This window comes from Sminthopsis crassicaudata, chromosome 3 (assembly GCF_048593235.1).
Source record: "Sminthopsis crassicaudata isolate SCR6 chromosome 3, ASM4859323v1, whole genome shotgun sequence".
Lineage (NCBI taxonomy): Eukaryota > Metazoa > Chordata > Mammalia > Dasyuromorphia > Dasyuridae > Sminthopsis > Sminthopsis crassicaudata.
The window spans coordinates 183425217-183441734 of record NC_133619.1 but is presented as its reverse complement, the minus strand read 5'-3'; the positions used below and the strand labels follow the sequence as shown (position 1 = coordinate 183441734).

The 16518-nt window shown below is 37.1% G+C and overlaps 1 long non-coding RNA gene across 9 annotated transcripts in view; it reads left to right on the top strand.

Moving 5' to 3' along the window:
- LOC141560912 (uncharacterized) overlaps window positions 1–16518 on the top strand; it is a 506908-nt gene that overhangs the window by 369355 nt on the left and 121035 nt on the right. For 7 of the 9 annotated variants that reach the window (XR_012487892.1, XR_012487895.1, XR_012487888.1 and 4 more), the window contains exon 6: window positions 10790–10980. This is a non-coding gene — a long non-coding RNA (uncharacterized LOC141560912). Of the gene's footprint in view, window positions 1–10789; window positions 12501–16518 lie in introns of those variants that run through there. The other 2 variants (XR_012487886.1, XR_012487891.1) reach the window with 1 other exon arrangement.

The following is a 16518-nucleotide window of genomic DNA, read 5'->3' as shown; positions in this document are numbered from 1 at the left end:
CTCCGGTTTCCCACATCAGTGTATGGATTGACACTCTTTTGTAAGCACTCTCAGAAGGTGAAATGGTCAAGCCTACTATGCCTGGAGGCAAAGGATCCATAGGCTGAACAGGAACAGATTTTACTTCTCCAGGGAGTCTCTACTGCAGTCTCTACTGCACATAACTAAATTTGTCCTAATTTCAATCCCTTTCTTCCCTATGATTGCCATTTGGCTGATTGATCATGTCTTAAAATTCTCTGGATGTAACCTTGGCTGCCATCATGCCCCACTTGGGGGGCTGAAGCTGGGCCCTGCTTCTCATTTTTCTGGGTCAATCTACATTCTGATGCCCAGTGGAAACCTTTGTGGCATTTTGGACATGGAGTTTTAGGTCTTCTCTCACCCTATCTTCTCACTCTGTCTCCATATCTACATTGAGCTCTTAGATGTCCAACTTTTCCACATTGAACACATTGACGACTTTCTCTAGAAGTCCCTTGGCTGGCAGGAGGGACCTTGTCTTTCCATGTTCATCATAGTCTGGGTGTAAAAAGTATTTGTTCCCACTGTGGCACAGCGTCTTATGATCACCTCTAAAGCAGCATCTTTGTCTACTCCCCATATAATTCTTTTGCAAATCTAATTGGGATTTTCCTTAGCCAGATGCCTGGTCATCATTTCTGTAGCTGCATTTTCTCTAATAGTTCTTTTGACAGCAGTTTGCGAACATCTCACAAAATCCGCAAAAAAGATTCATTGGGGCCTTGCTCTATTTTAGTGAAAGCCTCCCCCTGATTTTTCTGTCTGGGGAGGACACCCCAAGCTTTCATTGCAGCCTTAGCAATTTGCTCCTACACTGTCATGGGATATTTAACCTGTTCTGAATTCTCTACATAGTGACCTTCACCAGCTAATTGTTCAAAAGTGAATTGTGTGTTAACTCCTATTTCCAAATTGCATCTGACTTGTATTTTATATAATTCATGAGACTCCACAAGCCACAATAAGTTTTGTCCAGTTTCTAAACATGTCCTTGATATGGATTTCCAATCATTTGGGGTTAGGACTTCATAAGACAAACCATCTAGTAACATTTTAACATAAGCTGATGTAGCCCCATAAAGGGTACAACCTTTTTTTCAAATCTTTAATTTTATTCAAATCTAAAGGTGCATAGCTTCTCCTTTTTTTGAACTACAGAGTCAGTCTCTTCAATAACAGGATATGCATGTATAAAATCACTTATATACTGTCCTTCTCTCTTAGCTTTAACAAATACTTTTTCTAATCTTGTCATAGGCTGCTTCACAGGTGATTCTATTTGTGTTTCTGCCTCTTCCCCTCCTCCTTCTTCCTCCACCTCTGAAGGTGGTGTTGATGTGGGCCTGTCAATAATCTGCTCTCTAGGAGGGATTGAAGCTTTCTTCAAGAGAATCAGAGTCATCACATGTAACGAGTTGTCGTCTCCAGAAGCTGCTGGATCGCTCTCTGGGAAGAGATCTGCTGTGTCTACTCAAATCTTTCAGACAGATTCTTCTTCCTGTAGTGAACCGTTGTCTCCAGGCAGTTGCTGTTAACTCTTGTCCTTAGAAGTGACTTCCCTTCCTGCAGAGAGCCCCGTCAGGCCTGATGTAATGCAGAGAGTCTTCCTTCTTGAATCCTGGCTCTTAATCTCCTCCAGCTCTTATCCTTCTCCAGGCTGATCTGCTCTGCGCCCAGTGCTGTCCTCTCTTTTATTCTCCCAGAGAATGGGCGTGGGATAATGCAAGGGCTTCTGGGAAGAACCACCTCAGCCAATGAGCTTGCCCCATCTATCAAGTCAACCTGAGTTCTCACCTTGTAACTATCCAGACAACCTCAGTTCTCACTTAGTAATCCTAACATCTCCCCCTTTCTTTTGATTTAGAACATAGGACAGTCATGACCTTGAAACATAAATCCATCAATATGGGAAGTATTACAGATAATTACATAAATGACCTTGAAACATAAATCCATCAATATGGGAAGTATTACAGATAATTACATAAATTACATAAGCACATAGTAACATAGTAACGTAACACATGCTAGAAGTATATAACATAATCATAAATTGAAAATTTATAAATGTCCATAAGTCCATTGTCCATTAGTCTCATCTTGTGTGAGGAAGTCCAATGATTCCTGCTGGTTTTTAAAGTTCTTTAACAGTCTTCTTATTATCCATGCTCTTTCAGTGTAAGATGTTTCTTAGATCTTCTCCTTTATTTTGAGGTCTTTCTCTTTTTCTGTCTCTCTCTGATGGACAAGGCGAATATGACTCGTTGGCACCCATCTGATTCCTTCTCCTGCTGAAGAAATACAAGCAAACCCTCTCTCCCAGGCAGCCAGCCTATCTAATTTCCTTCTATTTACCACTTTTTAAATCTCTTCTCATCATCTGGCAATTACATTGGAGTTGTTTGCACTGAACAAAGCCCTGTTGGTTTAAAAGGCCTGTATTCTCCCCAAGTGTAATCCATTTTTGCAATCTGATTGCCTTTTGGCTGACTTATCAGGTAATCCCTTTCTGCCATGTGATTGCATTTCTGCTGGTTGATCAAATCAGAGTCCTGACCTTCTAAAGGTTCTTTGGGTGTAACATCAGCTGCCATCATGCCCCAAGTCTTTTTAGCCTGGGGCCCTGGACCTGGGCCCCTCATCCTGTTTCCCTGAATTATTCTACACTCTGATGCCCAATGGAGTCCTCTGTTGCATTTTGGACATGGGGTTTTAGGTCTTCTCCCACCCTGTCTTCTCACTGTATCTCCATACCTACACTGAGCTCTTAGATGTCCAATTTTTCCACATTGAAAACATCGCCGAGTTTCTCTAGAAGGCCCTTGCCAGGAGGGACCCTGTCTTTCCACATTCATCATTGTCCGGGTGTAAAAAGCATTTGTTCCCACTGTAGCACAGCGTCTTATGATCTCCTCTAAAGGAGCATCTTTGTCTAATCCCCATATAATTCTTTTGCAAATCTCATTGGCATTTTCCTTAGCCAGATGTCTGGTCATTATTTCTGTAGCTGAATTTTCTCCAATAGTTCTTTTGACAGCAGTTTGCAAACGTCCCACAAAATCTGCAAAAGGTTCCTTGGGACCTTGCTGTATTTTAGTGAAAGCCTCTCCACGATCTTTCTGTCCAGGAAGGACACCCCAAGCTTTTATTGCAACCTTAGCAATTTGTTCATATATTGTCATGGTATAATTAATCTGTTCTGAATTCTCTCCATACTGACCTTCACCAGCTAAGTGCTCAAAAGTGAATTGTGTGTTAACTCCTATTTCCAAATTGCATCTGACTTGAATTTTACATAATTCATGAAATTCCGCAAGCCATAATAAATTTTCTCCAGGTTCCAGACATGTCCTTGCTATGGATTTCCAATCATTCGGGGTTAGGACTTCATAAGACAAACCATCTAGTAACATTTTGACATAAGCTGATGTAGCCCCATAAAGGGTACAACCTTTTTTCAAATCCTTAATTTTATTCAAATCTAAAGGTGCATATCTTCTCCTTTTTTTACCTACAGAGTCAGTATTTTCAATCACAGGATATGCATGTATAAAATCACTTATATCCTGTCCTTCTCTCTTAGCTTTAACCAATGCTTTTTCTAATCTTGTCATAGGCTTAGGCTGCTTCACAGGCAATTCTGTTTGTGTTTCTGCCTCTTCCCCTCCTCCTTCTTGCTCCACCCATGAAGGGTTAATTGAGGGAGGAGATGGGAGGTGCTCCTGTTGCTGTTGCTCAGAATTGTACTTAACTTCATTGTTATCTGATTCATCCTTTTCACCTAGTTTAGTTGACACCTCCCCATTTTGCTCCTTCATCTCTTCCTTTAGAATAACATTTTTTAAAGCCATTTGGATTAAATTGTAGGTATGAATTGTATCTTTGGAAACTGAGTTTGGTCTGGAACCAAAGGGCAAAATGTCACAAAGGCAATTGTAGTGTTCACCTAATTGCTCTCCTACTAATTTCCACTCATCTGGATCCAATTCTTTTTCCAGAGAAAAAGAAGGACATATGACCTTCACAGTTCTTAAAAGTTCAGTAATCTCCTCTAAAATTATAATCAATCCTTGGCTTTTCATAACCTTGATGATGCTCTCTAAACATTTTCCTTGAACAGAAGGTGTTTGCCCCATTTCACTATAAGAGATTGCTGATTTAGCCCTTAACAAGTTAAGTTCCTTATTTATCTATTAGCACGCTCACTTAATCTTTAACAAAGTTTCCTCGTTACTCACGGTTCTGGGTCAGAGAGACTGAGATCTAGATTGGAAGCTTTTCCACTGGAATCAGGACTGTGTCTGTCCCTGTTCGGGCGCCAAATTGCAAAGGTCTGGTCTAGCTCCTCTTGTCAGGATAAGTAAAAGTCCTTGCCCCACGTTGGGCGCCAATTGTAACGAGTTGTCGTCTCCAGAAGCTGCTGGATCGCTCTCTGGGAAGAGATCTGCTGTGTCTACTCAAATCTTTCAGACAGATTCTTCTTCCTGTAGTGAACCGTTGTCTCCAGGCAGTTGCTGTTAACTCTTGTCCTTAGAAGTGACTTCCCTTCCTGCAGAGAGCCCCGTCAGGCCTGATGTAATGCAGAGAGTCTTCCTTCTTGAATCCTGGCTCTTAATCTCCTCCAGCTCTTATCCTTCTCCAGGCTGATCTGCTCTGCGCCCAGTGCTGTCCTCTCTTTTATTCTCCCAGAGAATGGGCGTGGGATAATGCAAGGGCTTCTGGGAAGAACCACCTCAGCCAATGAGCTTGCCCCATCTATCAAGTCAACCTGAGTTCTCACCTTGTAACTATCCAGACAACCTCAGTTCTCACTTAGTAATCCTAACAATCACACCCTAATTCCTCATTTAAATCCCCTTGCTTTTGGGCAAGATCTTGATCTTTCCTTTTTTCCTCACACTTCCTCCTCTGTTCATTTTTAAAACTTTTCCTTCTCCTACAATTTGCTCGATAGTTTAAGGCTAATTGAACTACATTGTAGATATAAAATACCTCTGCAGAAATTGAACGAGGCACATTTTTTTAGTGAAATTCTTTCATTTCAAGTCCCACTAGCTTCCAGTTATCTACATTTATTTTTTCTTCCTCTAAAAACCAAGGGGATGTGTGTCTTAATGCATGCAAGAGTTTAGCAATCTTTACCCAGGTTACAAGTAAACTCTACTCCTCAATTATCTTAATTATACTCTATAGTACCACTCCTGAGTGGGGCTGGGTCGGCTGAGGTCGAGGGCATGACTTCAGCTAACATCTGCCCCATTTCAGATATAAGAGAATGCTGGTTTACCCCTTAACAAGGTAAGTTATTTGTGTATTAGAACACTCACTTAATCTTTAACAAAGTTTACTTGTTACTTATGGTTATTTCTGTGTCAGAAAGTCTTTTCCACTGGGATCTGAATTAGAGGTTTTTCTACTGAAATCAGGATCATGTCTGTCCCTGTTCGGGTGCCAAAATGCAAAGGTCCCAGCTAACTTCTCTGAAGGGGTCGGAATAAGTCCTTGTCAAGATAAGCAAAAGTCCTTGCCTCACATTGTGGACACCAATATGTAAAGTTCTGTTGTCTCCAGAAACTGTGGATCACACTCTAGGAGGAGATCTGCTGTCTCAACTGCCACCAACTCTGACCTAAAGTAGACTCTTCCCCCCCTTGCTCAATATTGCTTCTTTTATCCTCCCAGAGAATGGGCGTGGAATAACTCTGGGGCTTCTGGGAAAAAATACTTCAACCAATGAACTTGCTCCTCCTAAGCATGCAAGCTCCTCCCCAGAAGTTCAAAGGGGTAAAACTCCCCCAAAAGACTGGAACTAGAGAATTGTTAAGTACTGACTTAGCACCTAGTAAGAATCTAATATCTCACTATCTCATTACCACTTAGTAAGAACCTAACATATAAAGATCTCCTGGTTCTGCTCATTTCACGCAGAATCAGTTCATGTAAGTCTCTCCAAGCCTCTTTGTATCCATCCTGCTGGTCATTTCTTACAGAATAATAATATTCCATAACATTCATATATCATAATATACCCAACCATTCTCCAATTGATGGACATCCATTCATCTTCCAGCTTCTAGCCACTATGAAAAGGGCTGCCACAAACATTTTGGCACATACAGGTCCCTTTCCCTTCTTTAGTATTTCTTTGGGATATAAGCCCAGTAGTAGCACTGCTGGATCAAAGGGTATGCACAGGTTGATAATTTTTGGGCATAATTTCAGATTGCTCTCCAGAATGGTTGGATTCTTTCACAACTTCACCAAGAATGTATTAGTGTCCCAGTTTTCCCACAGCCCCTCCAACATTCATCATTAATTTTTCCTGTCATCTTAGCCAAGCTGACAGGTGTGTAATGGTATTTGCATTTCTCTAATCAATAGTGATTTGGAACACTCTTTCATGAGTGGAAATAGTTTCAATTTTATCATCTGAAAATTGTCTGTTCATATCCTTTCACCATTTATCAATTGGAGAATGGCTTGATTTCTTATAAATTAGATAAAGTTCTCTATATATTTTGGAGATGAGGCCTTTATCAGAACCTTTAACTATAAAAATGTTTTCCCAGTTTGTTACTTCCCTTCTAATCTTTTTTGCATTTTTTTTTTGTACAAAAGCTTTTTAATTTGATGTAATCAAAATTTTCTATTTTGTGATCAATAATGATCTCTAGTTCTCCTTTGGTCACAAATTCCTTCCTCCTCCACAAGTCTGAGAGGTAAACGATCTTATGTTACTCTAATCTATTTATGATCTCATTCTCTATGACTAAATCATGGATCCATTTTGATCTTATCTTGTTATATGGTGTTAACTGTGGGTCCATATCTAATTTTTACCACACTAATTTCCAGTTTTTCCAATAGTTTTTGTAAAATAATGAATTCTTATCCCAAAAGTTGGGATCTTTGAGTCTGTCAAACACTAGATCGTTACTGTTGTACGCTATTTTGTCCTGTGAACCTAACCTATTCCACTGATCAACTAGTGTATTTCTTTTTTTTTTTAATTTAATTTTTATTTTATTTTATAATTATAACTTTTTTTTGACAGTACATATGCATGGGTAATTTTTTATAACATTATCCCTTGCACTTACTACTGTTCAGATTTTTTTCCCTTCCTCCCCCAACCCCCTCCCCCAGATGGCAGGCAGTCTTATACATGTTAAATATATTACAATATATTCTAGATACAATATATGTGTGTAGAACCAAATTTCTTGTTGCACAGGAAGAATTGGATTCAGAAGGTAAAAATAACAGTTTACACTCATTTCCCAGTGCTCCTTTTCTGGATGTAGCTGATTCTGTCCATCATTAATCAATTGGAATTGGATTAGCTCTTCTCTATGTTGAAGATATCCACTTCCATCAGAATACATCCTCATACAGTATCATTTTTGAAGTGTATAACGATCTTCTGGTTCTGCTCGTAAGTCTCTCCAAGCCTCTCTGTATTTCTCCTGTTGGTCATTTCTTACAGAACAATAATATTCCATAACATTCATATACCATAATTTACCCAACCATTCTCCAATTGATGGACATCCATTCATCTTCCAGCTTCTAGCCTCAACTATTGTATTTCTTAGCCAATTGGAAATCGTTTGGTGACTGCTGTTTTATAATATAGTTTTAGATCTGATACAACTAAGCCGCCTTTATTTGATGTTTTTTTTTTTTTCAATAATTCCCTTGAAATTCTCTAACTTTGGTTCTTCCATATGAATTTTGTTGTTATTTTTTCTAGGTCTTGGGAGTTTATTTGGTATAGCACTAAATATATAGATTAGTTTAGGGAGTATTGTCATCTTTATTATATTCGCTCATCCTATCCAGGACCACTTAATGTCTTTCCAATTATTTAAATGTGACTTTATTTTTGGCAAGTGCTCTGTAATTTTGCTCATATAATTCCTGACTTTCCTTTATTGGATAGATTCCCAAACATTTTATACTCTCAACAGTTGTTTTGAATGGAATTTCTCTTTGAACCTCATGCTGTTGGATTTTCTTGGTGAAGTATAAAAATTCTGAGGATTTATATGGATTTATTTTGTATCCTGCAACTTTGGTAAAATTGTGGATTATTTCTAATAAGTTTTTATTAGAATCTCTGGGGTTCTTTAAGTATACCATCATATCATCTGCAAAAAGTGATAGTTTGATTTCCTCATTACCTACTCTTATTCCTTTAATCTCTTTATCAACTCTTATTGCCAATGCTAGTATTTCTAATACAATATTGAATAGAAATAGTGATAGTGGGCAACCTTGTTTTACTCCTGATCTTACTGGGAAAGATTCCAGTTTATCCTCATTACATATGATGCTTACTGACAGTTTTAAATATATGCTCCTGACTATTTTAAGGAATAGTCAATTTATTCCTATACTCTCAAGTGTTTTTAATAGGAATGGATGTTGGATTTTATCAAATGCTTCTTTTTCATCTTTTGAGATGATCATATGGTTCTTGTTAATTTGATTATTAATATGGTCAATTATATTAATAGTTTTCATAATTTTGAACCAACCCTGCATTCCTGGTATAAATCCTACTCAATCATAGTGTATTATCCTGGGGATGATTTTCTGAAGTCTTTTTGCTAATAACTTATTTAAGATTTTAGCATCAATATTCATTAAAGAGATTGGTCTATAGTTTTCTTTCTCCAGTTTCAACCTACCTAGTTTAGGTATCGCTATCATGTCTGTGTCATAAAAGGAGTTTGGTAGGACTCCTTCATCCCCTATTTTTTCAAATACTTTATATAATATTGGGGCTAAATATTCTTTCAATGTTTGACTAGAATTCACATGTAAATTCATCTAGTCCTGGGGATTTTTTCTTGAGGAGTTGATTAATAGCTTGTTCTTTTTCTTTTTCTGAAATGGGACTTTTAAAGCAATTTATCTCGTTCTTTGTTAATCTAGGAAGCCTATATTTTTGGAGGTAGTCATCCATTTCACTTAAGTTATCAAATTTATTGGCATAAAGTTGGGCAAAGTAACTCATTATTGTTCTAATTTCCTCTTCATTGGTGGAAAGATCCCCCTTTTAATTTTTAAGACTAACAATTTGATTTTCCTCTTTCCTTTTTCTCATCAGATTTACCAAAGTTTTATCTATTTTATTGGCTTTTTCATAAAACCCACTCTTAGTTTTATTTATGAATTCAATAGTTTTTTTACTTTCAATATTATTGATTTCTCCTTTTAATTTTAGAATTTCAAGTTTAGTATTTGGTTTGGGGGTTTTAATTTGCTCTTTTTCTAGCTTTTTAAATTACAGGCCCAATTCATTGATCTTCTCTTTCTCTATTTTATTCAAGTAAGCATCTAAAGATATTCAATTTCCCCTTATTACCACTTTAGCTGCATCCCACAGGTTTTGGTATGATGTCTCATCATTGTCATTATCTTGGGTGAAATTATTAATTGTTTCTATAATTTGCTGTTTCACCCATCATTCTTTAAAATGAGATTATTTACTTTCCAATTAATTTTTGGTGTATTTACCCCTAACTTCTTGTTGAATGTAGTTTTTATTGCATTGTGATCTGAGAAGTAAGCATTTACTATTTCTGCCTTCCTGCATTTAATTTTGAGATCTTTATGTCCTAATATATGGTCTATTTTGTATAAGTTCCATGAACTGCTGAGAAGAAAGTATATTCCTTTCTTCACCATTCAGTTTTCTCCAAAGGTCTGTCATACCTAGTTTTTCTAATGTTCTATTTATTTTTTTAAAAATTTCTTTCTTATTTGTTTTGTGGTTTGATTTGTCTAAATCTGAGAGTGCAAGGTTGAGATCTCCCACTATTATAGTTTTACTGTCTATTTGTTCTTGCAACTCTCTTAACTTTTCCTTTAGAAAGTTAGATGCTATACCACTTGGTGCATATATGTTTAGTACTGATATGGCTTCATTGTGTATGCCACCCTTTAGCAGGATATAGTTTCCATCCTTATCTCTTTTGATTAGATCAATTTCTGCTTTTGCTTGATCTGAGATAAGGATGGCTACCCCTGCTTTTTTGCTTTCTCCTGTAGCATAGTTGATTCTGCTCCTGACTTTTACCTTTACTCTGTATGTATCTTCCTGCTTTAAATGTGTTTCCTGTAAACAAACATATTGTAGGGTTCTGACTTTTGATGCAGTCTGCTATCTGCCTCTGCTTAATGCTAGAGTTCATCTTATTCACATTTACAGTTAAAATTACTAATTCTGTATTTACTAACATCATATTATCCCCAGATTATGATTTTTTCCTCTTGTCCCCCCTTATCCTCTTCCCCAGTATTAGAGTTATGGACCCCACTTGTGTCACACAGCCCTCGCCTTTTTAGTATCCCTCTCCCCTACTTTTACATCCCTTCCCCTTTCTTGTTCCCATCCCTTATTCTTCTTTTCCTTTTCCCTTTTCCTCTCCCTCTTTTAATGAGTCGTAATATATGGTCAATTTTTCTATAGGTTCTATGAACTGCTGAGGTGAGATATAATTCTCTGAAAAACAATTATGTCAATTATTTACTCTTTGAGCCTATTCTGATGAGAGTGAGAGATTCACAGTGTTTCTCACCGTCTCTAAATTATCTTAGTTCTGGTAAATATTCTTTACCTTTTCCTGGGATGTAATTTCCTTCTTTTTATCTTCCCTTTTCTGATACTATACCCTTTCCCTTTCTACTTCCCAATCTTTATGTTATATCAGTAAACTCAAATAATACATGTGGACTTTCTGTATATCCACAACAGAAATACAGTTCTCAAGAATTCCTTTTTGGGGACTTCTGGCCAAGATGGCCGCGTGGAGGCAGACAGTTGCTTGAGCTCTGCGCTTTCTCTCAAGACTTACTTCATGACAAGCCTCAGAGTTAATGGTTGACCAGAAAAGAAACCCACAAATAATCACCAAGAGAAGACATCCTTGAAATTCGCCAGAGAAGGTCTGTATTTGCTTGGGGGAGGGTCAAACAGACTGGGTGCAGAGTGAAGGCAGGCAGCCAGAGTGAGACAGACAGCTCACACAGCTCAGACTGGAGCGGGGAGAGGTACAATCTCTGCCATTTCTGTGAAAAGGCTTTTACCCCCAGTGTGGATGTTCCTTCTTGGCAGCAAGCCAGGAGAAGCAGAGAGGGTGTAAACACAGGAGGTGAACATTAAAACCCCTAAAAGCTAGTATCTCTCAGAACCAGGCACCCCCAACCCCCACCTGGACTGACTCAGCACGTTCTCAGAGCCTCAGAGCATAGACACAGTGCAGAGATCACTTTCCTGTTAGTGGCTCTCTGCTGCCCTACCCCCACTCTGTAGAGGAAGCCCATTAACACCATCCAGCCCCATCCCCCCAAAAACAAACCTATTGTTTCTCTTGTCAATTTGTTTTCTTCCACTCTGCTCTTGACAAAATGAACAAAAAATTCAAAAGGGCTCTAAACATTGACAACTTCTGCATGGAGAGATAGCAGACTTCAAATACTGAGGAGACTAAAAACAGACTGTCCCCAGAGGAATCCCCTAAGGGGGATATGAGCTGCTCCTCAATACAAAAGAATCTCATAGATGAAATCAAAAAGGCTCTCACAAGAGAGCTAGAAGAGAAATTGGAAAAGGAAAGGGAAGCATGGAAAGAGCCTAGAGAAGTTATCCAGAGTGGATAAAGAGATCAAATCATTGAGAAATAAACTTAGTGAATTAGAAAAGGCAAACAACTCCAAGGAAAACAGGATTAGTGAGCTGGAAAAGGCAAACAACTCCAAGGAAAACAGGATTAATGAACTGGATAAAGAAATCAGCTCTCTAAAAAATAAAATGGAAAAAAAATTCCATAGAAGAAAAAAACTCACTTAAAAACACAATTGGACAATTACAAAAAGATATTTAAAAAGTGAGTGAAGAAAATACATCATTGAAAATTAAACTCGAACAAGTAGAAATGAATGACTCAAGGAGAAACCAAGAGGTAGTCAAGCAAAACCAGAGAAATGAAACAATTGAAAAGATTGTTAAGTACCTTATTAGAAAGACAACAGATCTGGAAAACAGATCCAGAAGAGAAAATTTGAGAATAATCAGACTCTATGAAAAATGTGAGGAAAAAAAGAGCTTGGACACTATTTTTGAGGAAATTATCAAAGAAAACTGCCCAGATGTTTTGGAAACAGAGGGTAAAATAGACATTGAAAAAATTGATTGATCACCTACTCAAAGGGACCCTAAAATCAAAACGCCAAGAAATATAGTGGCCAAGTTCAAGAACCATCAGACAAAGGAAAAAATACTAGAAGCTGCTAGAAATAAGCAATTCAGATATGGAGGAGCCACAATAAGGATAGCCCATAATCTAGCAGTGTCCACAATAAAAGAATGAAGGGCCTGGAACATGATATTCTGAAAGGCTAAGGAACTTGGTATGCAGCCAAGAATAACTTACCCAGCAAAAATGAGCATCGTTTTCCAGGGAAGAAGATGGACATTTAACGAAATAAATGAATTCCATCTATTCTTGATGAAAAAACCAGACCTGCATGGAGAGATAGCAGACTTCAAATACTGAGGAGACTAAAAACAGACTGTCCCCAGAGGAATCCCCTAAGGGGGATATGAGCTGCTCCTCAATACAAAAGAATCTCATAGATGAAATCAAAAAGGCTCTCACAAGAGAGCTAGAAGAGAAATTGGAAAAGGAAAGGGAAGCATGGAAAGAGCCTAGAGAAGTTATCCAGAGTGGATAAAGAGATCAAATCATTGAGAAATAAACTTAGTGAATTAGAAAAGGCAAACAACTCCAAGGAAAACAGGATTAGTGAGCTGGAAAAGGCAAACAACTCCAAGGAAAACAGGATTAATGAACTGGATAAAGAAATCAGCTCTCTAAAAAATAAAATGGAAAAAAAATTCCATAGAAGAAAAAAACTCACTTAAAAACACAATTGGACAATTACAAAAAGATATTTAAAAAGTGAGTGAAGAAAATACATCATTGAAAATTAAACTCGAACAAGTAGAAATGAATGACTCAAGGAGAAACCAAGAGGTAGTCAAGCAAAACCAGAGAAATGAAACAATTGAAAAGATTGTTAAGTACCTTATTAGAAAGACAACAGATCTGGAAAACAGATCCAGAAGAGAAAATTTGAGAATAATCAGACTCTATGAAAAATGTGAGGAAAAAAAGAGCTTGGACACTATTTTTGAGGAAATTATCAAAGAAAACTGCCCAGATGTTTTGGAAACAGAGGGTAAAATAGACATTGAAAAAATTGATTGATCACCTACTCAAAGGGACCCTAAAATCAAAACGCCAAGAAATATAGTGGCCAAGTTCAAGAACCATCAGACAAAGGAAAAAATACTAGAAGCTGCTAGAAATAAGCAATTCAGATATGGAGGAGCCACAATAAGGATAGCCCATAATCTAGCAGTGTCCACAATAAAAGAATGAAGGGCCTGGAACATGATATTCTGAAAGGCTAAGGAACTTGGTATGCAGCCAAGAATAACTTACCCAGCAAAAATGAGCATCGTTTTCCAGGGAAGAAGATGGACATTTAACGAAATAAATGAATTCCATCTATTCTTGATGAAAAAACCAGACCTACATGAAAGGTTTGATCTTCAAATACAGAACTCAAGAGATTTCTAAAAAGGTAAAAAGAAATCTTGAGAACTATACTTCTGCCAAAAAAAATATGTAAAGAACATATGTAGAACTAGAGGTGGAAAGGAGATTATATCATAAAAAAGTGTAAAGTGGTGGTACTACATCACATGAAGAGGCAAAAGTAACCTATTATATTTGAGAGAAAGAAAGAAGGGAAATGAACATAGTGTGTATCAATAGACATATTTGATTTATGGTGAAACTTCTTCCACTTCATTGAAAAGTGAGAGGGAAGGAGTAAGCTAAGGGGAAGGCAATACAGAAATTGTAAGGAGAAGGGGTAAAATAAGGGGAGGAACTTTAAGGTGGGGGAGGCATCCTAAAAAGGGAGGGTTGTGAAAAGCAAGTGGTGTTCACAAGTTTAATACTGGGTAGGGGGGTAAGAGGGAAGGAAAGGGGAAAAGCATAAGCAGAGGTTAATAGGATGGCAAACAATATAGAATTAGTCATTCTAACCATAAATGTGAATGGGGCAAACTGCCTCATAAAGAAGAAGCAGTTAGCACACTGGATTAAAAGTCAGAATCCTACTATATGGCATTTACAGGAAACATACCTGAAACAGGGTGATACATTCAAACTAAAAGTAAAAGGGTGGACCAGAATCTATTATGCTTCAGGCAAAACCAAAAAAAAGCAGAAGTAGCCATCCTCATCTCAGATCAAGCAAAAACAAAAATTGATCTAATTAAAAGAGATAAGGAAGGGCATTATATCCTGCTAAAGGGTAGCATTAATATTGAAGCAGTATCAATATTAAACATATATGCACCAAGTGGTGCAGCATCTAAATTCTTTTTTTTTTTTTTAATTCATTTTTCCAAATTATCTCCTCCCTCCCTCCACTCCCTCCCCTTAATGGCAGGTAATCCCATACATCTTACATGTGTTACAATATAACCTAGATATAATATATGTGTGTAAATACCATTTTCTTGTTGCACATTAAGTATTAGATTCCGAAGGTATAAGTAACCTGGGTAGATAGACAGTAGTGCTAACAATTTACAATTGCTTCCCAGTGTTCCTTCTCTGGGTATAGTTATTTCTGTCCATCATTGATCAACTGGAAGTAAGTTGGATCTTCTTTATGTTGAAGATTTCCACTTCCATCAGAATACATCCTCATACAGTATTGTTGTTGAAGTGTACAGTGATCTTCTGGTTCTGCTCATTTCACTCAGCAATAACAATAACAATAACAATAACAATAACAGCAATGCTGGGTTAAAGGTTATGCACAGTTTGACTACTTTTTGGGCATAGTTCCAAATTGCTCTCCAGAATGGCTGGATTCTTTCACAACTCCACCAACAATGTATCAGTGTCCCAGTTTTCCCACAGCCCCACCAACATTCATTATTATTTATTCCTGTCATCTTAGCCAATCTGACAGGTGTGTAGTGATATCTCAGAGTTGTCTTAATTTTCATTTCTCTGATCAGTAGTGATTTGGAACACTCTTTCATATGAGTGGAAATAGTTTCAATTTCATCATCTGAGAATTGTCTGTTCATATCCCTTGACCATTTATCAATTGGAGAATGGTTTGGTTTCCTATAAATCAGGGTCAGTTCTCTATATATTTTGAAAATGAGACCTTTGTCAGAACCTTTACTTTTAAAAATATTTTCCCAATTTTTTACTTCCCTTCTAATCTTGTTTGCATTAGTATTGTTTGTATAGAAACTTTTTAGTTTGATGTAATCAAAATCTTCTATTATGTGATCAATAATGATCTCTAATTCTCCTCTGGTCATAAATTCCTTCCTCCTCCACAGGTCTGAGAGGTAGACTATTCTCTGTTCCTCTAATCTATTTATGATCTCATTCTTTATGCCTAAATCATGGACCCATTTTGATCTTATCTTTCTATATGGTTTTAAGTGTGGATCCATATCTAATTTCTGCCATACTAATTTCCAGTTTTCCCAATAGTTTCTTCCGAATAATGAATTTTTGTCCCTAATGTTGGTATCTTTGGGTTTGTCAAAGATTAGATTGCTATAGATGTACCCTTTTTTGTCCTTTGTATCTAATCTGTTCCACTGATATACAGTTCTATTTCTTAGCCAGTACCAAATGGTTTTGGTGACTGCTGCTATATAATATAGCTTTAGATCAGGTACACTTAGACCACCTTCCTCTGATTTTTTTTTCATTAGTTCCCTTGCAATTCTCGACCTTTTATTCTTCCATATGAATTTTGTTGTTATTTTTTCTAGGTCATTAAAATAGTTTCTTGGAGTCTGATTGGTATAGCACTAAATAAATAGATTAGTTTGGGGGTATTGTCTTCTTTATTATATTTGCTCGGCCTATCCAAGAGGACTGAATGTCTTTCCAATTATTTAAATCTGACTTTATTTTTGTGGCAAGTGTTTTGTAATTTTTCTCATATAATTCCTGACTATTCTTTGGTAGATTGATTCCCAAATACTTTATACTCCAACATTTGTTTGGAATGGAATTTCTCTTTGTATCTCTTGCATTTTGTTGGTGATATATAAGAATGCTGAGGATTTATGTGGATTTATTTTGTATCCTGCTATTTTGCTAAAATTCTGAATTATTTCTAATAGCTTTTTAGCAGAGTCTTTGGGGTTCTCTAAGTATACCATCATGTCATCTGCAAAGAGTGATAGTTTGATTTCCTCATTTCCTACTCTAATTCCTTGAATCTCTTTCTTGGCTCTTATTGCCGAGGCTAGCATTTCTAGTACTATATGGAATAGTAATGGTGATAGTGGGCAAACTTGTTTCACTCCTGATCTTACTGGGAAAGGTTGCAGTTTATTTCTATTGCATATTATGCTTACTG